A 23336-nucleotide genomic window follows, 5' to 3' on the forward strand; every position below is an offset into this window, starting at 1 on the left:
CCCCGGCAGGCAGCACGGAGACGCGTGCACGTCTCTAGCTCAGGGGCGCCCCCCGCCTCTCCGCGCTGGTGACTGCACAGGCTGCTTTCCAGGAACTTTCCAGGAACCGCATCATGTGACAGCGCCAGCTCTGGCGCCTCCGCGCTGAAGGGAAGCCGGGCCGGAGCCGCCGCCGTCAGGCGTGGAGCAGCCCCAGCAGCCACCCCTCCCGGGTGGGGTACGACACCGGCCCCTCTGGCCCGGGGGCGGCCTCCCAGGGCTAGTGAATCCTCCCTACACCGGCGCATCGCTGCCCTGCGGAGCCCCGACCGTCCTCGGGCCCGCGCGGTCTGGGGGCGCGGCCGGAGGTCGAGGAGGATAGGCTGAGGTCAGCAGGCGAGGCAGCGCGTCAGGCGGCTGCCGTGATAGCAGCGTGGCTGGCGGACGGAGCCCGGGGCCAGGTGTCGCTGTAGGTCGATCCGCCCTCCCACGCCCTCTGCCCCCGTGTCGCCCACACATACCAGCTATTCCCTCTGTCCCGGGAGCCCAGCTCCGTTAGCGGGGCCGGGCGGACTGACCCAGGAAACCCTCTTCTCCTCCTGGGAGCGATCGTTGCTTTTCGGGATACAAACCTGGGGCCCTCCTTAAGAGCCGGGTGGCGCTTCTGCACCGACTCCCGCGCACCGTCCGTAGCAAGCGGATCGCCCACACCTGGGGGCACCTCGAGCTGCCTGTACGCCTCAGGAGTTGGGCGTCCCAGCCTATGTCTACGCTTGATGTTGCTTCCTTTTCCCACAGAAAGTCGGGACTCGGGAGCTGCAGCAGCACCTGAGCCTTGCGCAGTAATAAAAGGGCTCGGGAGTTCTCTTTCTCTGGGGGAAATCAGTCTCAGGCCTATTAGGTACTTAAAGGAACACTGCCAAGAGTTAGAAACTCTTTATACTGATATTTTTGTAGTTGAAACTCCTGCCCCTACACATCCAGGCACTAAAATATCTTCTTATTACAACCATCTACTAGTCTGTTCCATTTTTATACAATCTGTAAACCGCTTTTGGTGGGGCTCACAAAAATGGTGCACTGTAGTCCTCCTCTGCTGGCTTTGCATTGCTTAGGTCTGTTGATGTTTTGGTTGGAGGTTTGAAAGGATTAGATTTTTGCCTGGAAATGTTGATAAATGTGGATTTCACTGGACAGACACCTGTGAAAAATATTTCCATGGATAATTGAAATTTACAGATAGGCAAAGAAAAATGCTGCTTGACAACTTTTGAAAGTTGATTTAAGGGTATTCAGTTTGTCTATTTTGATGTGAGTTGACAGCTAGTGTTTTAACAGTTATAAAGTTATGTCTCAACATCTATTGTCATTGAATAATTATTGTCTAATCCCCATTGTCTGATCCACCATAATTTCTGAGAGCTGTGAACATTTAAAATTGATAAAAATAGAAAAAATTATGCTTAAAATAATTATCTGTCAATTTATAAAATAAATATTGATTTCTACAAACCCTATTTATTATTTAAAAGCAAGCAAAATAATAACCATGTTAATATCAGGTCTATTCAAAACAGGAAAAATGTAATGAATTGCCCAACAGAAGAGGGCAAAATTGGGATGGAAAATTGTTTTTAGGTATCATGAGATAAAGGAGTAGAAAGATTTTTAAAAATCCTAGCGACTGCATTAAAATACTTAATTGTGTCTTTAAAAACTCAAAATCTGTGGCACGGGAAAGATGCAAACATATGTGTAACATTGCTAGGTTATGTGGCATAGCAGGCAAAAGGGTGAGGTCTAGTGATAAGGTAATGTGAACTTTACTATTAATGTGACTTCTGAATAACAGAACATAGGTAGAATATGTATATGGATTCACTGTCCATACAGAGAGAAAACTCTGGGAGTGTCAAATGTCTTTTGAGTTCAGACTTTGGGGTAACTCCTGAAATAACTACTTTAACATCTGAAAGGGGGGACTGTTTCAAACAGCTGTGTTTAAAAAAAAGATTATTTGTAATATATAAACATAATGCTGAGGATGTGGACAAGTGGAGAGAAAGATTTGAGTTCGTTTTGTTTAGTTTGCTAGTTGCCAAAAAGAATTGTTAATATTTAGCTGGCCACTTATACAATTCATGAGGCTTCTTTGAAAAAATCTATTTTGCAAAGTGACTGTAAATATGGCATTGTGGGCTTCCATGTTTATAATCTTTCAGTGATTCCAGATTACATTTGCTTAGTTTGAACAAAAAGATGGTTTTAATTACTGCCAGCATCTCAAATTCAAGATGGGAGTTAAAAATCAAGCAGGCTTCTTTCTGACTCATGCATCGTCACTAGTGATATAAAGTGATAAAGATTTTGAAAACCATATTCTGCTCCTTTTTTCATCTGTGCAATTCACATGTTTTCAAATTCAGCTCTCTGTTACTCCTGTAGAACTCATTTGTTTCCAACTGCACACGTGCGATGGGGATCAGAATATGTCCATATAGTTCGGAACTTAGTTAACAATTCTGATGTTGATGATGTGAGCAGTTGAATAGGATTTAGCTCACTCTTTCAGAACTGTGCTGCTTCTGCATTGTTAATGGGAGTTTTAAAAAAAAGTAGTGCAAATGTATTTTTGTTGCTAAAATAATTCTCTCTCTGAAAATATGCTGGGAGCAGATCTGTTGCTCAGGAAAATGCTATTTTAATATGGTAGCTTTTCGGATTAGGACCACATTTTAAAGCCACTCTGATTCATGCTGGAAAACTTTGTAATGTATTCTACCTACAGAAAAAAGCTGCCCTTATTACAGATTTGCTGTATGTATCTTCTCCTGTTTTGGTAGTGGCATTTGTATGTAAATTGTATTTTAAGATTTCCTTTGCTCCTGCTGTTTTATTTCTCATTTGAAGTCCTAATCCCCTGTTTGTAAAATCACAACTGGCTACTGTAAAAATGATTGTGATGTCACAAGAAGGAAATTATGATTTCATATAGAGAATAAACCACAAGAACAAAGAAAGTTTTAAGAAGTAAATAACTTATTTTCATTCAAATATCACTATAAAAAGTCTAGAACAAAAATTAAATAGAAAGTATATCAGCAAGATCTCTTCTGAATAGAATGCTCTATTAAGTTTTCCATTACAAGTTATTATCTTTTTTAAATAATGTTAAGGGACTGACAAATTTACAAAAATGAGGAGATTCAAACTTAAGGCTGCAAATCCACTGTTAAAAAATTGCACTTTTGTGCCTTATTAGTTCAGTACATATTTAAATTTATAGACTGTTTTGAGACCCCCACAAATACCTGTAGGCTTGACAGGATGAGTTAACAGTTCGCTGTTCCTACCTATAATCTGTTAGTCTGTTTTCCTTTTTGCTTGTACAAGTCTTTCAAAATGAATAAGGGAGAGAAAACATTTTTTTAAATGTAGGAAAATACAATTCATTTAAATTAGCTATGGGATTTGGGGGCATGTGCAGTATGTTAAACTATACAGTATATACATTCAACTCCTTTTCTAGAAATTGTCTAGATTGCAAACTGATCATGCCCCTTTATCTTCTTTGGCACTGCTATTTTGGGTGCATATGTGGTCTGCCCTGTACTACACAACAAAATTAGAGAGAATGGAGGAGAAGGAAAAAGGAAAAATGGAGAGAGGGGAGAAAAGAAATAGTAGTAAACTCAGTTCTTAAAGTTAGCATGGAGTAGTGCAAGCTGGAAAAAGGATTTTAAAATCTGCTCCCTAACAATGGTTCTTCTGGTCAAAAAGTCACAGATGTGAAGGGAGAAAGAGTTAATTTGTTACAAAACAGGGAGTTTAAAGTGATCCTTGCAACTTGAACCAAAAGGTTTATTCCTCTGTCTGCCTGCTTTATGGGAACAATTCTAGGGGAAGTGTAACATCATGTATAGTCGAAACGTACAGTTTTTGGCATGTATTGACTAGTTAATATTCTGAAGCTCTTCTGAGTATTCAAGACAGGTTAAGTCAGTTTTTAGGACCAATTCATCCACTGAAAGATTTAAAGCATGATTTTCAGAAGTCTCTTGGGAGCCTTTTCCAGACACTTTCTACAATGCATAAATCTTGTTTAGTCTAGTGCAATATCCAATAGTTGAACTAATGTATGTAGTTTTGTACTACTGAGAATACTTATATTTTCAAAGTGCACTTGAAAATCAGGAACAGAATACGTTGACTGGCATGTCAGACATGCTTTCAGTGATGTGCTCACAAAGAGGAGGGGTGAGAGACTGGAGGATTTATTTGTGTATTTTCTCATTTAAGCAAAATTATTTTTTTCATAAACAAGGAGGGAAGCAATAGCTTTTGGCAAAAACGTGAAGTGCTTTTTGATGGAAATGTTTTTACTTTTGTTCTTGAAAAGTATGCTGAGTTTATTGGCAGGTTAGCACAGTGTTGTATTTGTGTAATGGAATGAGTGGAGGAGGGGGGCCTTCACCCAGATTATGGCCAGGTTAAGGTTGCTTTGTGCTGCTAAATAGATGTAAAGTAGGTTTATCCAGCTACTGAGGGGAATATATGGACAGTGTAAATGAGCCTTTCCTAATTCTTTCCATTCCTGCCCCTCAAAGCCCTGGTGCAGGATATATCACAAGAACATCCTTGTACTCTGATAATTCCCAACTGCTGGAATAGCTCCTTGGCCAGGGAATATATTTCTTAAGGAGTTCAGTATTATTTCTCAAGCATCCCCAATTACTAATTATTTGCTGTATTTTGACAACTCCTTACCAGAATTGATATAAATAACACTTTATAGCCACCAGCAGGACTGGCGCTAGGGGTTTGAGCGCCCTAGGCGGATGGCAATTTTGCCGCCCCGCGTGCTGGTCCCGCGGCTCCGGTGGAGCTCCCGCAGTGGTGCCTGCGGGCGGTCCACCAGAGCCACGCGAGCAGCCGACCGTCCGCAGGCACGACTGCGGCAGCTCCACCGGAGCCGCCTGCCGCCCCCTCCAGCAAAACGGCGCCCACCATTTATTCTGGCGCCCTAGGCGATTGCCTAGGCTGCCTAACTAGTAGTGCTAGCCCTGGCCACCAGCCCTCCACACCATCCCACTTTTGTAACAACCACTCAAATACCTGAGCTTTTGGGCTGAGAAATGTGCATGCCAAATTTCAGGCCTTGCAAATTATAAAAAGGAAGTTTTACACACACCCCAAGAACAGGGTTTTTGATGGAACCCCCGAAGACTCCTTTGGTTCCTGACTCTGCAGCCAGGAGGAGAAGGAGAAGGGCTGCTTCTTCTACAAACTGTTTTTGTTCTTTCCATCAGTTGAATGCATTGAATTAGATAGTTCCTAAAACATAAATAAATACAACAGAGATACAACAGATATTTTTGTAAATGGGATTGGCCTGCTCTTTCCAGCCACTGAAGGAACAGAATGTTTTTATGAAAGAAATCATGATTTTTATCAAATAATTTTCCTGTTAGCTACCACTAGTATTTCCTGCTATTTAGATGTGAATTCTTAATATTCTTTATGAATATGAAAGTACTAAATGAGAATACTCATAGAATCAGTATACTCAGTCATTTTTCTTTTGTAAATCACTGAAGTTGTCAAAAGACTCTAGTTATAAAAGAAGTCCGGATCAGGAGATATCTGCCTGCAAAATTAAATGACAAAATAAAAAGACCTGAAGAAGGGCTCTGTGTAGCTTGAAAACTTGTCTTTTTCACCAACAGAAGTTGGTCCAGTAAAAGATATTGCCTCACTCATCTTGTCTCTCTAAAATAAAAATATTATTTTCCTGCAGAGATTGCGGTGAGAGAAAAGGATCGTTTCCTTTGCTGGATGGCTAGATGAATGGTAGCCAGCAAACCTAGAACTCTGAACATAATCTTCTTCTTTTTGTCTTTCTCATTTGTTTCCTCTGTCTGTTTCTTTGCTTTGGTGGTGGTGGTGGTGGTAGTGCGTGTGGGGGAAGATATGGCACTAGGACCCTTTTCTCATTTCATGATATGCTTTATATTATAATGTTTATATTGTGGTAGCACCTAGAGGCCTCCACCGGGTTGGGGCCTCATTGTGCTAGGCACTGTACAAACATACTTAAGGAACTGTAAGAAACATGTCAAATTCAGTATTGTCATAAGCTTTGCAAATATATTAACTGCATTTTAAAATAAAATGTAAACCCACATGGACTTGATACTTTGGGAACTGATTGGAAATGCTGGTGCAGGGGAGGTGGAATCTGATGGCACAGAGAATCAAACATAAATCATAGCATTCCATACATGTATAAAGGTCCTGTCATATTAAAGGATTTTAAAGACTCTATCAAATAATGGGGCATATCCTGTTCTTCTTTGAGTGAGACCAGAGAGGGAACGCTCTCACCCGACCAAGATCAAGGAGCCGGCTGCTGTGAAAGCCCAGTTGGGTCACACCACCTTGGCCCCTTCACCTGTTAGGGTCACGTCGACCCCTACCCCAGTGGCGGCGCAGTTAAATCCGGACCCTCCCCGTTTGCCAGCCCTACAGAGCCAACAGTTACAGTTCCCATCGACTCCTGAGGTATTTGTGGCAGCCCAGGACTTGTTACACCATACGGTGCCATTTTTCTGTGCCAGGAGTGACGAATCGCCAGAACTGAGCAGTCCCACGGCACTGTCAAGGGGAAAGCTGGCGATGATGTCACGGCGCTCACCATCTCCAAACTTCTACCCAGCAGGAACGGTGCAGATGCGGGAGCCATGCTGGTCCCCTAGCCCATGCCACAAACTGTTAGTGCCCTACACTGCAGCACCTCAGAGACCTCAGAATCAGAGTCTGATCCATTTGCTCAGGAGTAGGAGCAGGAGATCAAGGTCGCAGCGGGATCGTCATGCTTACCCAGCTCCGTGGCCTGCTCACTGGCAACAACCGATGCAGTGGCCCTTCTGGACACCCTGGGCCTTCCACCAAAGCCAAGGGCGAAGCCAGGCGTCTCAGTCTAGAGCGCATCGGTATCTTCAGTTACCTTTATACCACCTCCAGCTCCGTCACCTCCGGGAATACCAGGGGTGGCTCTGGCTTGCAGCTCCGTGTTTCTAACCAGCGGGCCATTTTTAGCAGGTATTGCTGTAATACTTGCAGAGAAATGGCTAAGTTTACAGAGCTGCTCCCGTGAGACTCCCATGCCAAGTTTTCAACACTGGTGGAGGAGGAGAAGCTTATCTCCCAAGCCTCACTACAGGCTGCTCTGGATGGGGCAGATGAGGCTACCCAGGTTATGGCCACAGGGGTTGCCATGAGAAGGAGCTCTTGTCTACAGATGTCTGGTCTGCCTTATGAAGTCCAGCAGACTATTCAAGACCTTCCCTTTGAGGGCTCGGCTCTCTTTTTCCAAAAAGACAGTTAAAAGGCTGTATAGCCTAAAGGACTTAAGAGCCACCCTCAAGTTGCTGGGCCTCCACACTCCTGCCATCCAGCGGAAGTACTTCAGGCCACAACCCCCTCCACTGTTCTACCAAACATAGAACCGGCAGGACGGTTCCCAGAGGACGAACAGAAGTGGCAGGAAAAGACAACACCCGTCCTCAGGCCATGACTCTGTCCAATCCAAGTAATCTTTGGGCCAGAAACAGGCCTTTTGAAGGAGCACATGAGGACGGCGCACCAATGCATGGACTGAATCCAACCCGCCTTATTGTCTTGTCCTGACTATCCCCTTTCTACCCTGTGTGGGCCCGTATCACATCAGACTCTTGGGTGCTCCGCACGGTAGATAGGGGATACTCACTCAAATTCTTGGCCCTTCCACCCTCCTACCCTCTTCCTCTTCAGGGTCCCTTCTCTCGAGCAACTCTTCAAACAGGAGGTGCACTTGCTCCTATCGCTGGGAGCAGTGGAAGAGGTTCCTCACGAGCTGAAGGGCAAGGGCTTCTATTCCCGGTATTTCCTAATACCGAAAGCCAAATGGGCTCAGGCCCATCTTAGACCTGCGAGAGCTCAACAGGTTCACGAAGAAACTCAAGTTCCACATGGCCACTTTGGCCTCCATCATCCCTTCCTTGGATCCAGGGGACTGGTATGCGACCCTCAACTTGAAGGACACGTACTTTCATGTAGCAATCACACCGTTCCACAGAAGGTACCTCAGGTTTGTGGTGAGCAACAGCCACTTCCAGTTCACAGTCCTTCTGTTTGGCTTGTCAGTGGCGCCTTGAATATTTACCAAATGCATAGCAGTCGTGGCCGCGTTCCTGCGGAGGCAGCAGGTACAGGTGTTCCTGTACCTCAACGACTGGTTGATGAAAGGCTACTCCAGGGCCCAGCTGGAGGCACAAGTTGACTTCGTAAGAACAATGTTTGACAAAGTGAACCTTCTCCTGAATGTGGGGAAATCTATGTTATTCCTGGTTCAGCGGATAGAATTTATAGGGGTGGTATTGGACTTGACACTGGCCAGGGCATACCTCCTGGAAGTGAGGTTCTGGGCCTTGGGTGACATCCTTCAAAGTCTCAGACAGTTCCCCACCACCACAGCAGAGAATTGCCTCAAACTCTTGGGACACATGACCACTTGTGGTGCAATACACCAGGCTTAGACTCCAGCCACTCCAATCGTGGTTAGCCTCAGTGTATTGGCCACGTCGGGACAGTTTGGATAGGGTCATGACTGTGCCTCATGCAGTCCACGACTCCCTCCTGTGGTGGCTTGACCCACAGGTAGCGCGTGCAGGGGTCCCCTTCACCTGCCCCTCAGCCATCCCTCTCACTAGTGACGGACGCGTCAGCCTTGGGCTGGGGAGCACATCTGGGAGACCTCAGGACGCAATGTCAGAGAGCTGAGCAGTCCGCCTGGCATGCCAGACTTTCGCCCACTTGGCAGGGAGATGTGTATCAGTTATTACAGACAACACCACAGTGATGTTTTATATCAACTGATGGGGAGTGCACATTCCTCTCCCCTGTGCCAGGAAGCCTTTAGGCTGTGGGACTTTTGTGTAGAGCATTCAATATACCTGCAAGCATCATACCTCCCTGGAGTACAGAACGAGTTGACGGACCATCTCAGTGGGTTGTTCCATGGCCACGAGTGGTCTCTATGCCCAGATGCCACAAACTTCATCTTCCAAAGGTGGGGCTTTCCGCAAATAGACCTGTTTGCCACACGATGCAACAGAAAGTGCCAGCAGTTTTGCTTCTTCCTGAATCACAACCCGGGCTCCACTGCGGACGCGTTCTTCCTCCTGTGGGGAAGCCATCTTCTGTATGCATTTCCACCTATCCCTCTTGTTCACAAGGTGCTCTGCAAGATATGGAGGGAAGAAGCTTCGGAGGTATGGATAGCTCCACCCTGGCCCTGCCAACATTGGTACATGTCTCTCCTGGAAATGTCCATGGAAGCTCCAATCACTTGCCACTCTTCCCAGCCTTGATAACTCAGGATCATGGCCCTCTTCAACACCCAAACCTCGAATTGTTGCACCTCACAGCATGGAAGCTCCATGGCTGAACCCAGTGGAGCTCTCCTGCTCAGACCCAGTTAGACAAGTCTTTGTTGGCAGTAGGAAACCTTCCACCAGGGCTACCTACCTGGCCAAATGGAAGAGATTTTCAATTTGGTCGGTGCAACCCTGTCTGTCTCTGACGCTTGACTCCATGCCACTTATACTGGACTACCTTCTGCATCTTAAGCAGCAGAGGTTGTCCATGTCATCAGTAAAGGTTCACTTGGCCCCCATTTTGGCCTTCTATCCAGGCACAGAGGGCCGGTCGGCCATTTCCTGAAAGGTCTTGACAGGCTATACCCACATGTCCGACAACTGGTCCCAGCTTAGGACCTCAATCTGGTTGTGATGTTGCACTCTATATGATTTTATGAAAATATGCTAATAAGCATAACTATAACATAACTGGAATATGCTGCATGCAGAAGGTCTCTTGTAAGGTATCATTACAAAGCCTATAATCTACTGAGTGTGGTCATCCTATTCGTATGTATGTATGATTTTTCATATTTGTAGTTTCAGATACAAGAATAACTGAGGGCCTATTGTAATTATGCAAAGTGTAGGCCATTAATGTTGGTTTGGAATCTTGATGGCTCCCATCAACCAGGACAATTAACTGTGGATGGCTCTGTTTGCTTGCAGGCCTTCCTGTGAGTCAGGCTAGGAGGAATGAAGGCTTGGGGGCGGGGGGGGTCTCATAGGACAGGTGACCATGTCACCTGATACTGGAATCCATCTTAAACCTGGTGCTTTTCCATTTAGAAGGAGGGATGGGGACCAGAGAGACAAAAGATTCCCGCCTTGTGCCAAAGCTATATAAGGGGGTGGAACACAACAAAGGGGACTGCAATCATGAGGAAACCCCCTAGCTACCACCTGAGCTGGAACAAGGGCTGTACCAGGGGGAAGGCATCCAGTCTGTGATAGAAGCTTATTAAAATCTCACCCTCAGATGTTTCATCTGTATTCAGTTTTCTTACCATATTAGGCATAGACTTGCGTATTTTATTTTATTATGCTTGGTAATTCACTTTGTTCTGTCTGTTATTACTTGGAACCACTTAAATCCTACTTTTTAATTTAATAAAAGCACTTTTAACTTATTAATTAACCCAGAGTATGTATTAATACCTGGGGGGGGGCGGTTGGGGCAAACATCCGTGCATCTCTCTCTGTCAGGGTTATAGAAGGCAAACAATTCATGAGTTTATCCTGTATAAGCTTTATACTGGGTAAAATGGATTTTTGGGGGTTTGGACCCCATTGGGAGCTGGGCATCTGAGTGTTGGAGACAGGAACACTTCTTAAGCTGTTTTCAGTTAAGCCTGCAGCTTTTGGGGGATGTTGTTCAGACCTGGGTCAGGGTTTGTAGCAGGCTAGCGCATCTGGCTCAAACCAGGCAGGGCACTGAAGTCCCAAGCTGCCAGGGAAAATGGGCTTAGAGGTAGTATAGGTATATCAATTGGCACTTCCCAAAGGGGTTTCTGTGATCCAACCCGTCACACTGGTCCTTTCCAAACTGATGGGGCTGCCCTTTGAACCACTGGTGACATGCTCCCTGCTCTACCTCTCATACAAGGTGGTGTTTCTGGTAGTGATAACCTCAGCCAGGAGGGTGTCTGAGACCAAGACCCTAACATCAGAGCCTCCTTACACCGTGTTCTATAAGGACAACATTCAGCTCTGGCCTCACCTGGCTTTCCTTCCGAAGGTTGTCTCCCAGTTTTATTACCAACCAGGGCATCTTCTCAGTGTTCTATCCTAAACCACACTCCAGCGCCAGGAAGCAGAGGCTTCACTTGTTGGCTGTCTGCAGAGCGCTAGCCTTCTACATTGAAAGAACAAAACTGTTCCGGAAGTCCATTCAACTGTTTGTGGCCATGGCAGACAGGGTGAAAGGTCTTCCAGTCTCCTCAATGAATTTTGTTGTGGATCACGTCATGCATCAGTGAGTGCTATAACCTGGCAGAGCACACTGCATCAGGGCAAAGGCTTCTTCAGTAGCGTTCCTGGCTCAGGTTCCCACTCAGGAAATATGCAGAGCAGAGATGTAGTCCTCTATACATACCTTTACATTGCATTATGCTATCACTCAACAGGGCAGAGATGACGTGGCCTTTGGTAGAGCAGTGCTCCAGTCTTCTGAACTCTGACCCCGCCTCCAGAACTTAGAGTTAGGAGTCACCTGATTGGAATGGACATGAACAAGCACTCGAAGAAGAAAAAACTGTCACTCACCTTCTGGTAACTGTTGTTCTTTGAGATGTGTTGTTCCTGTCCATTCTAATACTCACCCTCCTACCCCTCTGTTGGAGTAGCTGGCAAGAAGGAATGGAGCGGGTGGTGGGTCGACAGGGCTCTATATTGAGCACCATAGAAGCATGACTCCAGGGGGCACCCAGGCCAACCGAACAAATCATAGGCACTGACTCCTTAAGTGCTCCGGGGCTGGAGCATCCACAGGGAAAAATTAGTGGATGCGCTACATGCACTAGCAGCCAATATAAGGAGGTATAGCTGCAACATTCAGGCAATGTATTTCTGGCTGAGATAGAGGGCACAGACACTATCATTTTTCTTCTGTATAGACTCCCTTGAAGTTCTGAATATTTTTAAAATTGTGTGTGTGTACATACCCACACACACACATCTGTCTTCCAAAATCCCACACATAACACAGCTGGATGCACTACGATATTTCTGCATTAGTGTTCTAGAAGTTGCCAGGAAAAAACAAGAATTTACACTTCAAGGAGCCACAGTTGTTAGTTCTGTTGCTCAAGGTAGAAGAAAGGAATTAATGTCTGTGTTTCTGGCAGACGGTATGTAGGCAATCGTCTGTCCTCGGCCAGACTATGGGTAATTAGCATTTACTTGGTGGCAAAAAGTCAGCTCTGAAGCTAATAGGGAAAATTTAAAACAGGACATATAGCAGACAGTTCCAAAAGAAGAGAGCTGGGAGGAACCCAAAGTAAGAGAGAGAGTACTTTTTAAGACTGTACTTTTGTTTAATCGGCCCAGTGTAACCAAATTCAGACCTGTTGTTGAGGTGACATTGTCATCACTGTCTTTTTTAAAGATAAACTAGAGAACAAACAAACTTGAGATCCCTGAACAATAACAAAAATAAATGAGATTTTTAAAAACAATATACATGTGAGCACATACATGTGTTTTGGTAGAATATCTTTTCTGACTGCTCTGGGCTATGTTATGCATTGTGGATTTTTAGCACTAATTTTCTTCTCTGAGCTTACTTGCCCGATCACATTTATTCATAAAGGTACAAATTTATTCATAAAGGTATAATTTATCTGGAAAGATGCCTGAGGCACACTAGAATTTCAGGCCACATCAATCTAGGTCCAAAGAAACTGCGGCATCGTCTGCTGTGGAACAGTTTTTATCCTGGGAAAGAGCTGAAGAGACAGTAAACCATTAAATGAACTTTTTGAGACAGAAGCTGGACACCATGCAGGATGTTGGCACAGCTACTCAACGGTATTTAGGTGCCAAACTCCCAGGAGTCTCTGTCTGAAAGGGGGCCAAGACTAGACTCTCTGACCCAGAGTGTCAGCACCGCTGTACTGCAAGGGTGTAGTTTAGGGGAGACATTGCCTCTCCCAAACTGCAAGCCGGAAAGCATGGAATTTGCTCCCCCACACACATGGCTCCATTGGCCTGAGGAGCTGCCCCCCACTCCCAATATAGAAGTCAAACTACACCTATGCTGTACTGCTAAATCAAGCAGAACTGGCTCTGGGAGGATCAGGTCATATGCTTTCCAGTACCCACAGCACCTTCCTTGTAGCTGGAGAAGGAAGGTAAACACTTGTTTGAATCCCAGAAATCCTTTGCTGCTCTTACACAACCCCTTTTGTCCATCAGCATAACATACACTAGAGCAGAGGACTAAACCAGCGCACAGTCAGTCCAGAGTTGGGAGTTCAAAAAGGGCACCTGTGCAGTCCCTTCCTCAGTTGTGCTGTGCTTGTTGGCCAGAGCTGGAAATCTGGGCCAGTGTTTAGATCAGTACAAAAGCTGGAGTTCAAAATGATAGACCCTGAGCCTCATAGCTTTGGCCTTGAGGGCACTGTACCACCTGTGCTGAAAGATAAAATGACTATCCTCACATTTGGATGACCTCAGTAAGAGACAACATAGCTGAAATTTCAGAGTGGTGAGGCTCCCAGAGGGAGCTGAATCCACGACTAAAGAGCATTATTTTATCACTTTGATCTTTTGGACAGATCTCTCGTCAGAGGAGTTTTTGTGGTTGATAGACTGAAAATGTCTAAATGAAAACAGAAGGGTGTCACGGTCTGCATTTGAAGCAGTCAGTTATGGTGGTTAGAGCTATATTCAAGAACAGGTAAAGGGCTGGAGCTGGTTGTAGAGGTGGGACTGAGCTGAGGGCAGCTGACGCCCAAGGTTGAGGACAGACTGTGGGTCAGAACCAAAATCAGAGTTTGTAGACGAGCCAATTCAGGATGGTAGTCAGAGTCCAAACACAGGGCAAAAGTCAAAGCCTGATAGGAGTCACTCGGGGGTTCAGGAGGCAGCTACAGGGCTGGAGTGGGTCAGTAAGAGGGCATGAACAGTCAGAGTAGGGCACAGGAAAGGCTGAAGCAGGCATGAATGAAGCTCAGGCAAGGCCTGGGCAGGAACTGGATAAAGGGCAGGCTGGAAACCATAGAAGTCTGTGACACTGTGAGAAAGCAGGAGGGTTCCTGGCCAAGAAATGCTGTTGTGCAGACTAACTTGCAGCTCTGGCATGGTCAGAGAAATACCGGTGCCTGGGGGTCATCTGATCTAGGTCCTGCCCAGCGATAGGCTGCTGCAATACACCTGAGTGCTGAGTTGCCACAGGCTCTACTTGAAGGATGAGTCAGTGTAGCATGCCTGAATAAGAAGTCACTGTAGACTCTGTTCAGAGTACAAGTCATGGCTGCTTAGTGACTGGTTGCAGGTTTCCCACCCATTGGGTATCCTAATCCACATACAGCATTGGTAAAATGTGAATTCTTTGTTATGAACAAGTTTATAACACCTCCTGTATCTATTTTGAATCTTTATATAAACTCTTCCACCTCTCCTGCTTCCACAGTCTTGTACTAGGATTGTCAGAAGATGAGTACACTGCTGCCTGTTTTTTAAGTTAAAGGTTAAAATAATATGTAAGTTACCTTGTTCTGCACCAGTTACTGTTTTGTTATGCTTTGTCTTTAGCTATGTTTGTTATACCAATGAATGTGCAATACTGTAAAGGAAGTAAAACAAAAAATCCTACTGTTCATTCTTACTCCTATCCCAGACACCCTGACTCCATGTATGACAGCTTGAGATAGAGTTTCTAATTTGATATGGACCTATTCTTTATTATGTTGTCAAAGGCCAGGCCTGCCCTCTAGTGCTCCCTTCTGTCTAAATATGGCTCTGGTGAGGCTAGTCTCAGTTTTCCCTTTACTCAGGAACCCTTAAAAAGTCCACATTGCTAAGATATTTAAAACATTCCTCTTCTGGGGTCTAATTTATTAAGTCCTACACAAAGCCTTACAAAAGAAAACTCACAGGGGCTTCCTCCCAGTTTCTACTGAGCTGACCCCCTGCAGGTCTGTCTTCCTTTTCTCCAAGCACTTCTTGCCTAGGGCTTGACCTTCTCCAGAGGTAAAACTGGAATCTTTTCCCTCCTGACTCAAACCATTGCAGGAGCCTTCTTAGTCCCTGCAGTGTCCGCAGACATTGGTTACCTACAATTGTCTTCTCCTTTGTAAGGCCCAGGTGCCTTCCCTTTTGCCCAGTTGAGGAGCAGATAATCAGCCCAGGTACACTGGACCCCCCGCCTTAAAGAGGCCAGTCATCCAGTGACCTCTCCCCATCCCCAGAGTCTTCTTATACCCAAAGTTAGGCTCTATGGTCCTCTTTTTGTTAAATTCTCAAGCCATGGGGGCACTTCTGACAGGAAAAGGCCCTGTAAATCTTTATTGATAGCCCCCCTTTTGGCATCCACATGATCAAAGCTTGACCAACACTGTGTCCGGTGCACTTCATACAACCCACGTGGTCTTCAAGGGTTCTTGGTGTGACATTGCGCTCTGTATGATTGTATGAAAGTATGCTGATGAGTATGAATATAATGTAACTAAAATATGCTTCATGCAAAAGGTCTCATGTAAGGTATCATTACAAAGCTTATAATCTGAGTGTGGTCATCTTATTCATATAAATGTATCACTCTCGTATCTGAAACAAGAAATATGAAATATAACTCTGAGGTCTTATTGTAGTTATGCAAAGTGTGGGCCATTAATGGTGGTTTGGAATCTTAATGGCTCCCATTAACCAGGACAATTGACTGTAGATGGCTGTGTTTTACTTGTAAGTCTTCCTGTATACGTGTGTGCTGGCAAGTGGGTAATGAAGTCTTACAGTGACATGTGACCATGTCACCTGAAGTGGAATCCATCTTTAACCTGGTGCAATTACATTGAGAAGGAGGGGTGGGAACCCAAAGGGACAAAGGATTCCCACCTTACGCAAAAGATATATACGTGGGTAGAACAGAACAAATGGGGCAGCCATTATGAGAAATCCCCTAGCTACCATCTGAGCTGGAACAAGGGCTGTACTGGGGAAAGGATTGTGCCCAGACCAGGAAGGCGTCCAGTCTGTGAAAGAAACTTATTGAAACATCTCTGAGGGTGAGATTTTATCTGTATTCAGTTTTATTACTGTACTAGGCTTAGACTTGCATGTTTTATTTTATTTTGCTTGGTAATTCACTTTGTTTTATCTGTTGCTACTTGGAACCACTTAAATCCTACTTTCTGTATTTAATAAAATCACTTTTAACTTATTAATTAACCCAGCGTATGTATTAATACTGGGGGGGACGGACAACTGTGCATATCTATCAGTGTTATAGAAGGCGAACAATTTATGGATTTATTTGGGATTTGGACCCCATTGGGAGTTGGGCATCTGAGTGTTAAAGACAGGAACACTTCTTAAGTTGCTTTCCATTAAATCTGCAGCTTTGGGGCACGTGGTTCAGACCCTGGATCTGTGTTGGAGCAAACAGGGCTGTCTGGCTCAACAAGACAGGGTGCTGGAGTCCCAAGCTGGCAGGGAAAGCAGAGACAGAAGTAGTCTTGGCATCCGCAAGGGGGTTTCTGTGATCCAACCCATCACACTTTGCATGTCAAAATTTGTACTCTCTGTATATTTTAATCATCCAGTCCTTGGGCTACTGGTGAAGTAAATCAGCAAGGTCATGCTGTGACTCTGATTAAATTTGTATTAAGCTGTTTCACTGCTCTTTGCGAGTTTTCCAAAATATGCATAACTCCCATCAGCACTGAGACTGACCATGATGATATCTAACCTCCTCTTGAGGTTTCCAGTTATTAAGGTCAGAATCACCTCGCCTCAAGCTTTAAAGGGTTTCATTTAACCGAACCCCCATTTATTCTTCCACCCACATTGTTATATGAGTAAGACCTCCCCTTTGAGCTCCAATGTTTCCTTTCACCACTTTCTCTTCTGCACATTTTTGCTCTTCCATCACCAGAGCTGGGCAACTGATTCGCAGTTACAAGGTGGACCTCATGGTCTTACCCCCCAGCCTTTTGCTGCTTCTTGGAGCTCTCCTCTTTCTCAGCTTCTGGCACATCTCTTTCTGCAACTACTGTGTAACCCTAGAGTCACATCTTCGGGAAACAAACTCTTCAATGGACTTCAGTGACCTGCTTTCTTGTCGGCTCAGAAGGCTTGTGACATTGACTAGCTTGCCTTGCAATCTGGTGACTTTATTAACCAGCTCCATTCACTTTCTCTCACACTCAGCAAGTACATTGGCTTTGCATACATGTGGGGGTGCTTTATATATTTTTAATAATTGTAAAAAATAATAATAATGCATGTTTGGAAGTGGCTTCTTTGTGTTCCTCTGCATGTGTGTCTAACTTTCTGTGCTTCTATTTGTGTGACTTGTCCCGATTACATCTGATGTTCATGTGGTCCCTGTATGTATTTGCAAAATTGGCAAAGCCCTGTTAGGTAAAATCTATATATGCCTTAAATTTTCCACAAACTGCAGTTTTCTATGCTTTGAATAAAGAGAAGGAATGGGTGGGTGGGGCAAGGTAGTCTGCAAACATGTGTGCCTTGCTCACCAATTATGGGCTATAACTTCTGCCTCATTGGTTGTAGGCACAATGGCTAGATGCACTCTTGCACTCAGCCTTTTTGACAAACTGGAAGAAGGAAGGAAGACAGTTTTTTCTGAAGATCAATCATGTGAGCAATTTGTTTTCATTTTAAAATAGTTAACTATCGAACATTACATACATTTAGTTTGCAGCAGCGTGTATATGTTTGTATCTGGGGGTATGTGTATAGCGCAATCCAAGACCATACCTCTGTAGACATACTTGTGCTAGTTTTACCTGTGCTAGCACTACTAAACTGTAGATGCGGTGTGGGCTTTACAAACCCTCCTGGAATCTGGCTGCAAACTCAGTTTGCTGAAGCCCACACTGCAACCTCTGCACTGCTATTTTTAGCCAAGCTAGCCCAGGCCTGCCTACCTCAGTTGCAGTCACACCTTGGATTGCACACCCTTAGGCTATAGCGACAGTGTGAGGGTGTGATTGTAGCAAGATTCAGCATATCTTGCTTGCTTTAGCTCTAAATATTTTGCTCATCTAGAAAACTACAAACAGAAAATAAGCATCAACCCCTTATGTGTAAACTGCAAGTGAAACTGTGATTGTTAGCAAGGGTAGGCGGAGCCCATGCTAGCTTTAATTTAGCCAGCATAGATAACAGTGGTAGGCATGGTGGTACAGGCTTTGTCACAGGCTAGCAAGCAACTGAGTATATATCCAGGCTCCCTGGACTGCTTAAAGTCGGATTGGTAGCATGCACTACCATGTCTGCACTACTATTGTTACCTGTGCTGGCTAGATTAACCCTGTCACAGTTCTGTCTACCCTTGCTACAATCATACCTTCACCTGCAGTGTAGACCTATGCAAAAGGAATTCGTGCTTTTTGTTTTCTGTATGTAGTTTGCTACATAAGCATTTGATGTGCTGAATCTTACAGAAAGTCTTTTGCTTGTGTTTACAGTCTTACAAATACTAAAATGTACATTCTGAAAGTTAGTTTTTTAGCAGAATGGAGATACTTTGTGATAAGAACAAGCAAAAATGTTGTCAAATCCTTCTACCACAAAATAGTTTAAGCAAAGTGTGCATTTTTTCTCGTAAATTTACTCAATCCATCTCTTTACTCACAAGTTGACTAATATCTCTTTGATAGAGTTAACAGTAAATACATAATGTATATTTTTCAGTTAATTTCTTTTAAAGTGGGATGTTTGTGTTTCAATTATTTTGAAAAAAAACATTTGAGTGTGTCTGCATACTTTGGGCTTTGTCTATATTAATGTTATCAAAGCTGGGTGTAAAACATGGGGAAAGGAGAGGGGGAGTTGGGAGCAGAGTGTGATAGGAAGGTGACCTGGGCAGACTTGCTACCAGTGATTCAGAAAGTAATATCTTTTCTCTGTGCTTTATAAAAACTAGTTTTAACAGGTGTCTGAGTTACAATGGAAAACTGCTACCTGATGATCACTGATAAAGTTCCTCTCAGAAGGTACCAGAGTGAAATCAATTGCCTCTTCAAGAAACTTTTCTCAGGAGTTTGGGACAGTTTGAGCAACAGTCAAATGACCAGTGCTCCTGCTGGGGGGAGGGTGGGTGTGGAGAGGGGCAAAGGCAGAGTGAGGGCAGCTATCTTCAGCAGTGTTACTGAGCATGCTCAGTCTGTGCAAGCCGAGCAACAGATTGAAGGTGGGCGGGGGGAGGAGGCACATAACCTTGCATGCCCTCCCCCACGCATCGCCTGAACAGATGTCTGCAGTTTTCTTTTTCATTTGTCAGTGGGCAGCTACAACTAAGAATGTAGTTTTGTATTTTCAGTGCTTGTTTCTCTTCAATTATTCTGTGCGAACACACATTGGGGCATTTTAGTTAACATTTAGATGTATTTTTCTGTATTTTCCTTTGCACATATGCTACACATCTTTCTTTTTACATTTTACCTGTTCTCATACTTTTAGTTGCAGCTCTTTATCATTTCTAGGGTTGGCACTACATGTAAGTTATTGGCTTAAAGGATCTGGCCCATGAACTAAATCCTATTGGCTTCCTTCCCTAAAAGAGGCGGGCCTCGGGTGGAGGTCATAGGATTTTAAAACATTGGCTTTTGCATTTTAGCTTTTTTCCCCCCGTTATTTTAGCTGTAGTTCTTTTCATTTGTAGGGATGGCACTATAGGTCAGTCTGGTTTTGTGGTTCTGGGCCATGAACCAAATCCTATTGGTTTCCCTCCATAGGGCCCTTGGGGAGGTCATAATGGCTTGGGCCAGGCCCATCTCCAATTATTCATGTAGGATCATTTAGATTTACAAGTATCTATTTTAACAAGCCTCTGCACGTATTTTAAAAGATCTCACTGTGTTCATGTTCTAGCTTTTTTAATGCATTTAATTGTGCTTCTTTATAATTTCTAGAGATAGCAATACTTATCAGTCACTGATTTAGGGGTTCCATCCATCCACCAAATGCTGTTTTCCCTTCCTAAGTGAAGAGAGTCTTTCTGTTGGGGATCAGGAGTAGAAAGGGATTAGAGACAGAATCTGAAGGGGAAAGGTTTAAGTCAAAACATCAGTTTTGGGATATCATCATTTCCTATGACATTGTCATTTCTGGTTAAGGCAAGACTTCTGGTGACACTGAGGAAGCTGGGATTTCTGGTGATGTCATCCTTCATATATTATCCCTCAATCTCCTTGACATTTAGTACTACAATACAACTTGCAGGGCATAAACCAACCTTTAACTAATTGAAGAAAACTTTGCCTGGGGGCAGATTATCCCATATCTGCCTCCACTGCAGGGTTTTTGTACCACCAGCTGGTGCTGGCCACTGGATCTGACCATGGGTCTGATCCAGAATGGCAATTCCTATGTCTGTCCATTCCAAAATAAGATTCCTAGCCATTTCTTTAACAGATATAATAGAGATTAGAATTATTTAAAAAATGATAACTGTTGGATGAAATTTTAGCCCGAATATTTAGCTTATACGAGTAGGAAATAAGTGTGAGAGAGTGAATAAAATGAACATTCTTTAATGGTTTCATAGTTAAGGTATTGAGATTTGTACTTAGAAACAATACTTACAATCCTTCTACTTCACATGTAAATAATTAAATGTAGCTTCCAAACCCAACACATTAACTTTTCATGGATCAACTGAATTTTCCACAATATTTTCTAACTTAAGCAGAGTAACTTATGAAAATGAGCTCTATTTGAAATTTTTCCTGAGAGGCTCACATTTCTGGGGATCTCTCTCTCATAATAGCTCAAGGACAAGGCCATTTAAAAATGTAAAACTTCAACACAAAACCAGTTATTCCCTGTATTTGACCTTCACAAAAACTAGCTGATAGAACAGTCAAGTTCTGCTGGCTACTTCTATTCTCTGACACTGACAGCCTGTCTGACCAGCATCACTCCTCACAGCGACCCTGGGGAGCCAGTGAGACAGGCATGGTAGCAGGGAATATGTTTGAAAGCTAAATGTGGTAAGGGATTTGAGAGTCCTGTGATGAGAAGCAGAGTTAGGAGGTGAAGTATGTTAAGGTGTGGTGCTATGCAGTTGTGGGTACTTGGGGATAATTCCAGCTGTTGGGGGGATTTGTTGGTACAGGGAAGGACAGCATAGAATGTCAGGGTTTGAAGGGACCTTAGGAGGTCATCTAGTCCAACCTGCTGCTCAGAGCAGGACCAATCCCCAACTAAATCCCAAAATGGCCCCCTCAAGGATTGAATTTATCAACCCTGGGTTTAGCAGGCCAATGCTCAAACCACTGAGCTATCCCTCCCCCCAGCATCTATGTGGGAGGTGGGACATGAGGGGACAATACATATCAATGTTGGTAGCAATGTACATGACAAGCTATCAATATTGATTTAAAAAAAAACCCCACCAGCTTGGAAATCTCTCTAAATTAAAATAAAATAGAATAAAAAGTCAAGATTGTATTGACTTTTGCACTTATGCAACCTTAACTCTGACCACAAAAATCAACTCTCAAATACCACATTATTTCATAACATTAACCCTTCCTTATACATTCCCATCTAGTTACTACAATGACACCTTACACAACTCACCATTATTATTTTCTCTGCTGCACTGCAGTCACAAAAGCTTCATGTGCAAATGAAAAGAAACCATAAAACACACGTGATCTGAACCTGTATTCATCTCTTGTGCACTATTATGACAGTCTTTGTACAAGAATGCTTTGTAGGTATCATTTGAAAACTCATAACTCACTGGTCAATATTGTCTTGATAAATTGCGTGTGGGAATATTGTATGTAAAGTTTTAAAATTCCACTGTATAGTGTTACTAAAACATATTCCAAGTCTGGGGAGTGGCCCAACCAGTTCCTCAGAGACAAAAGAGAAGCTGATGCCTTAGCTAAGTGTAATCAGATTAAATGGGCCATCACCTGCTTACCTGGCTATTCATTGGCAGGAAAAGGGACATGGGCGAAAAATGTACATCTTAAATAGAAACAGCTTGGGGTTCTCCGAACCTCAACTGGACATGCTTCCCAAAGAAGAGAAAGAACTACAAGGGAAGGCAGATGCCCCCAAATGATTTCTCTCTTTCTCTCTCTCCACAACACAGACACCTGAAGAACAGAAGCAGCACTGGACTGAGGGAGCGAGCCTGACTAAAAGAAGTTCAGCCATCAGAATTTCTGAGACATGGTGACAGAGACCTTGCTTTGTATTCACTCTAGTTTAAGTTAAGCATTGGTTGCGTTTTACTTTTACTTTTCTTGTAATCAATTCTGACTTATGCCTCTTTATTAATGACAAAAGGATAGATTTTAAGTGAATAAAAGTAAATTTGTTTTATTTTATCTAAACCAGTATGTTTCAATTGAAGTGTTTGGGAAACTAAATTTGGGATAACAGGATTTGTGCATATCATATTTTACTAATAAACTGATGGACTTTATATGCAGTTGTATTGTCCAAGAGAGAGCTGGGCAGTATAAGATATACATTTCTAGGGAAAGTCTGGAACTGGGAGTTTGCTGGTGTTGCTCTGTAGTGAGATTCAAGAGTGGCTGGCTGCAGCATTCCTACAATAACTGTGAGTAAGGTACAGGCTGGAGGCTGAGTGAGAGCAGAGTAGGAGTGGTAACTCTCACAAAGAAGTGGTGTAGAAGGCACCCCAGATTAGAGAGTGAGGGGACACAGCTGTTCATCAGTCCATATTGTACAACACAACCACACTTCTTCCAACAAACTTTGGTGCACCTCTTAGTGCTATCTTATATCTCACTCACACACACACACATTCAGCATTAAGATCGTGAGTAATGGAGGAGGTATAATTTCTTCAATTATATAGCTTATTAATCATAACACTCAAGTTATACACATATCTAGATTAATACTATAAACAGGACCAATTTGCAGTCAGAGTGGTGATATGCCTCTGGGACAGGGTGTAACAGGGCTTTAGGGCCCCTTCTGCCACACCCTGCCCCAGGAAGCAGCAAGGTGGGAGGAGAAGAGCAGCAAAGATAGGTCCTCCAGGCCTGCCTAGAGAGGCATCACTGGGCAGGCATCTTTGAAGCTGGAAAGCCCTGGTTCTCCAAGGCTACAAACAGCAAATCAGTGCCCAGCAGGCTCAGATAAAAGGAGATGCAGGGCCTTAGGCCATTCCTTCCCGACTGGGACCAGAAGACTGAGGAAGGAAGCTCCTCTTTG

The 23336-nt window shown here is 43.9% G+C and overlaps 1 long non-coding RNA gene across 2 annotated transcripts; it reads left to right on the plus strand.

Moving 5' to 3' along the window:
• Positions 1-81: 81 nt before the first annotated feature.
• On the plus strand, positions 82-22483 carry LOC115644341. 2 transcript variants are annotated; one of them, XR_003998479.1, is made up of 4 exons: positions 82-448; positions 17676-17762; positions 19054-19123; positions 22240-22483. It is a non-coding gene; the product is annotated as an uncharacterized LOC115644341 (long non-coding RNA). The 2 variants fall into 2 exon arrangements; XR_003998478.1 differs by lacking the exons at positions 17676-17762; positions 19054-19123.
• The last annotated feature ends 853 nt before the right edge of the window (positions 22484-23336 follow it).

This window comes from Gopherus evgoodei, chromosome 1 (assembly GCF_007399415.2).
Source record: "Gopherus evgoodei ecotype Sinaloan lineage chromosome 1, rGopEvg1_v1.p, whole genome shotgun sequence".
Taxonomy (NCBI): Eukaryota; Metazoa; Chordata; order Testudines; family Testudinidae; genus Gopherus; species Gopherus evgoodei.